Source organism: Crocuta crocuta, unplaced genomic scaffold (genome assembly GCF_008692635.1).
Source record: "Crocuta crocuta isolate KB4526 unplaced genomic scaffold, BGI_CrCroc_1.0 scaffold101, whole genome shotgun sequence".
Taxonomy (NCBI): Eukaryota; Metazoa; Chordata; class Mammalia; order Carnivora; family Hyaenidae; genus Crocuta; species Crocuta crocuta.
In genome coordinates, this window is record NW_027527956.1 from 8,736,618 (window position 1) to 8,741,090 (window position 4,473).

A 4,473-nucleotide genomic window follows, 5' to 3' on the forward strand; every position below is an offset into this window, starting at 1 on the left:
CTGGGAGGGCGGGGGGGCAGGGGGGCGGGGGGGGGCTGAGTGCTGGCCAGGTGTGCACAGGGCACCCGGCCCCTCTCCTTACAGAAGCACAGTCCTGGAGCCAGCACGTCGTCACGTGCACTTGGAACAGCCCCTTCCCAGCCTGCTCTCGGGCAAGACCAGGCTCACAGGCGCCGTGTGTGCGGGAGCCCCCCCTCCCCGGGACGGCGGGTGGGCGCTGGTGGGCGTGCGTCTGCAGCACGAGCGCTCCGCTTGGTCCGGTTCCCGCAGGAAAATGTAGGACAACGGCTAGGGATGGATGGGTCTCGTCCTTTGCCATTTCCGTCAGGTAAGTTTACGAAAGCCAGTGTTTAATCACGGCTGTTTAACAACCGCCTTGCTCCGCGCTGGCCCAGCAGCTCCGGCCCCACGGTTCGCATGCGCCCGCGCTCGCCCCCGACAGATGTTAAGGGAGCAAACGTCCTCCGTCAGCAGAGCCCCGTGCCTGATGTGTGCGCGGCCCGCCTGCTCCGCCGGCCTCTTTACGGCCTCTTAGGGACCTGCCTTCTTTAGAGAAGCAGAAACGCGGTGCAGGGCGCAGACAGAGGCCGGGAGCTTGGACCGCACTCCGAGGGGTCGTCTCGGGGCCTTGGGAGTGGAGACCTGAACTCCGGCTGGCACGTCCACCCGGCTCAGGGCGCAGGCGCCCGGCTCAGACCGTCAGCTGCACAACCTGGATGAGCGGCCGAGGCCCGAGAGGCCCGTAGCTGCCCCGCTCGCGTTTCCAGCTAGTCAGACGGGCCCCCCGGCCCTCCCCTCCCCTCCCCGTTCTCATCCACTCTCGTCTGTGTGCCCTCGCGGCCTCTCCCTGCCCGGTGCAGACGCCCGTCGGTTTCCAGCACGCTCACCTGCAAGCCCACCAAGCAGACCCGAGAATGAGGAGGGCCCCACGTAAACGGGTATTTCGCCGCGTGTCACACAGGGAAGCACACGGCCCCTGTTGTTGCCTCGGGAGTTCGTCTGCCACACTCTGACCTCAGGAGGCACCTAAATGCCACTGTGCTGCTGGGCACAGCTTGGGGGTGGCTGAGATTGGCTCTCACAGCACCACTGCCAGGCAAGTGCCCGGCCCGGGGCCTATCAACCTGGCCAACACCCCTGCTTTCAGAACACGTCACAGCACATTGCTGCAAACGGGGACGGCTTTCGGGCGCCCGGCTGGCTCAGTCGGTTAGGCGTCCCACTCTTGATCTCGGCTCGGGAGGTGATCTCATGGTTCGTGAGTTCAAGCCCTGAGTGGGGCTCTGTGCTGACAGCGCGGAGCCTGCTTGGGATTCTCGCTCCCTCCCTCCCTCTGCTCCTGCCCTGCTCGGGCGTGTGCACGCGCTCTCTCTCAAAATAAACAACTACACTTTTAAAGAGAAAGGAAAGAAAAGACTCTAGAACTACTTCGAGCTCCGTTTGCGAAGGAAGCAGCGTTCTCCGGTCCAGCTCCGCGGCGCCGATGACTGGCCGGGGGTCCAGCTCGAGCGTCACCTCCCCGTGGGTGGTCCTGGGGCCCCGGGGTCTTGCCTGACTGAACACTTACCTTCTGGGGGCAGAGCTCGTGACCCGCTGCCTTGTGGCCGAGGCGGGAGGCGCTTGGTCGGCAGGGAGGGACCTGTACCAGCAGCGTCCTTCCCCCTCCTGGGAGCAGAGCGGGGCCCACCACCCTCGACCCCGGAGGTCTCACCCCTGAGTGCAAGGGGCCCCGGAGGACCAGCCCCACCCCACCAAGTTCTGAGTCTCACCGTGCGGTGTGAGCCCTGGCTCGTGCGCTGTCGCGGCGACCGCCGCTCCGGAAACGTCAGCTCACTGAGGGAATGGCCTCTCCACCCGCGCCGTAACGACGCTTGTCGTCTGTGAGACCCGGTATCTCATTACTCTGGAACGGCGGGGCTGTTGCATTTCCTCCTAAAATTCAAATTTCCAGTTTTAGAACTTGGCCAGTGTTCCATCTGAGAAAAAAGAAAACAATTAAAAAAAAAAAAAGTAAAGCTAGCAGGATTTGGCTTTTTTTCAACAGCGACTGTTTCTCTCCTGGCGGTGCCATCGTAAGGGTTCCCGCGAACGGCTTCTGAGGGGTCCCGGGGGGCCTTCGATCGCAGTGCTGTGGTCGGAGAGGCTGTGGAGCATCGTTTCCTTTTTTGTCCTGGTGACCTCTGGCTCGTAGGCATGGAGAGATGGGGACTTCTCCAGTCACCCCACAGCAAATACAGGAACATGGGTGAGCAGGAGACCATTCAAACCCGGGGCCTCTGCCTCCCAGCCTCTGCGGCGCCGTGACCGTTCCCTAAACGTTTCCAGAACTGCCTGTTGGCCCAGGGACGGAATTAACCTGTTCCCTGTGCCTCGTGGGACGCCCCCCGGTGCTGCAGACCCCAAGGTGGGGCAGTCCCTCCTTTAGCGGCTGAGCCTGCCCAGCGGATGTCTGGCCCAGGACGGGTCCGGGGAGACCCCCGTCCAGAAAGGAAATGAGCCGACAGATGAGGGGCCCATGGCCACTCAGTAAAACAACACTTTCCAGGAGTCTCTGCAGAACACGGTCATGGCCCGGAGTCATCCTGGCGGGTGCAACNTGTGTCTCCCCCTGTAATGCTGACCTGAGTTCCCACCCGGAGGGCGCCATGGGAACAAGCCCCAGTGGACGTGAAGTGCCCTGCACGCACCCAGGCCTTTGGGCAACGTCCACGGGAGGCTCCGGCCACACAGCGTCGCCTGGGAGCTGCGGGCTGAGCTGGAGCTGGACTTCCAACCCAGCAGGGGGTCCCCCGGCCCCCCTCTCCGGGTGCCTGTGCTCACAGCAAGGCCGTGAGGAGCACGCGGCCATCCTGTCTGGAGCTCACAGCTCAGAGCCGACAGAAGCACCCAGGGCGCCTGGCTGGCTCAGCCGGCACAGTGTGTGAACCTGGATCTCAGGGTCAGGAGTTCAAGCCCCACACCGGGCATGGAGACTAGTTAAAAACACACAGATACTCACTCACTGTCTCACTATGAAACAAGTAAAAAGTTTATGCCCAGAGCAAACTTGCAGCCCACACACTTGCCAGTGGCCGAGGGAGAGATCCCTCCCCTGGTAATCACGTCTCCCCCTCTTCAGTGAGTTGGGGGAGGGGGAGGGAAGGAAGGGAGATTCCGCCTGTGACGTCACAGGGGACTGGTAATGTCACACAGGATGGGGGCCATAGCCCGTCCTGTGATCAGAGGTCCAGGAGTCCTCAGTGCGGGAGGAGATGTGGCCCCGGCGCCCGAGAGGCACCCGGGTCCGTCCTTTCTGTGAGGGTCTAGAGCGGCCCTAAGACGGCCACCCCGCCACTCCATCCTGCAAACGTGGCCTCCCCGGTGGACACAGCGCTCCAGGCCACCGGGCTGTGTCCCGTCATGCTGTGAGATGACCCTTCTCCCTTCTGTCCGTATACAGAGTCCGCCCTTGGGTCTGCCGGTCAGACGTCCCCACAGGAAGGGCTGCAAGGTGACGGCGAGATGGGGAGAGGATAAGGCAGGTGTGCCGGCGCCAGGGCCAGGGACAGTGCCACGAGCCCCTCGCCAGTAAGTGACACGCCTCCATGCACGCAGGACCGAGGCCAGCTGAGAACCTGGGGGCAGCTTCTGCGTGAGGCCGTCCTCACTTCTGACACCCCTGCAGATGAGTGTCTGTCTGCTCTCAGTGAGAACATTCTAGCAACTCCACCTTTGAGGGCTGGCAAAATGAAAACAATAGTTTTCGTTTTGCTTTGTTTTTTGTGAAATGTGCTTTTTCAGCCCACCTGGATCTAATAAGCACAGCGTCCAACAAGGATGTAATGACAGTGAGATAGTGAACATCTGACCCCAAATCAAATCGCCTGTCTCACTCACACTGGCTTAGACACCAGAGGGAACCGACGCAGAAGCGGCCCCCGGCCAGAGGTCTCACCGGGTAAACTGAGCCATTCAACGGGAGAAGGGACACGGTACGTGCTCAATGGCACAGAACTTTCCAAGGATATGACAGGAAAGGCCGACAGGACCATTAGAAGTCATCAGGGATCATCAGAAAGATGAGACGTACAGAGCCAGACAAGTCTGGAAAATAGGTTAGAGCAGAGTCAGCAAACTGGGTAAGAGTGAGGGCGGAGAGAGGAGGGCCCAGGACGTGGGGCCATTAGCAGAGAATGATGAGCAGCCACGTGTCCAGCAAGCAGAACCCCCTCCCTTCCCTTTGTTCACCCAAATAAAAGCTGGACACGCCAGCGCCACGTGGCTTCCCGTGGAACATGCGACGCCATCAGCTCATCCTCTGGGGAGCTTTCTGCTCGTGCCAAGTGCCAGTCCCCACGGGATTTGGGGTGACAGATGCAGGCCCGCGTGGAGGGGACAGACGCTGAACCAGTGCCCGTAGCACAGGAAGTGGATCAACAGGCTGAATGGCTGCAGTTACACTTGCCCCATCACACCCCCCCATCCGCCCCTCAC

The 4,473-nt window shown here is 61.6% G+C and overlaps 1 long non-coding RNA gene across 1 annotated transcript; it reads right to left on the minus strand.

Moving 5' to 3' along the window:
• Nucleotides 1–1,769: 1,769 nt before the first annotated feature.
• On the minus strand, nucleotides 1,770–3,099 carry LOC144222216 (uncharacterized). Its single transcript, XR_013332347.1, has 2 exons — nucleotides 2,999–3,099; nucleotides 1,770–1,932 (listed from the first exon to the last, which is right to left on the minus strand). It is a non-coding gene; the product is annotated as an uncharacterized LOC144222216 (long non-coding RNA).
• Nucleotides 3,100–4,473: the final 1,374 nt, after the last annotated feature.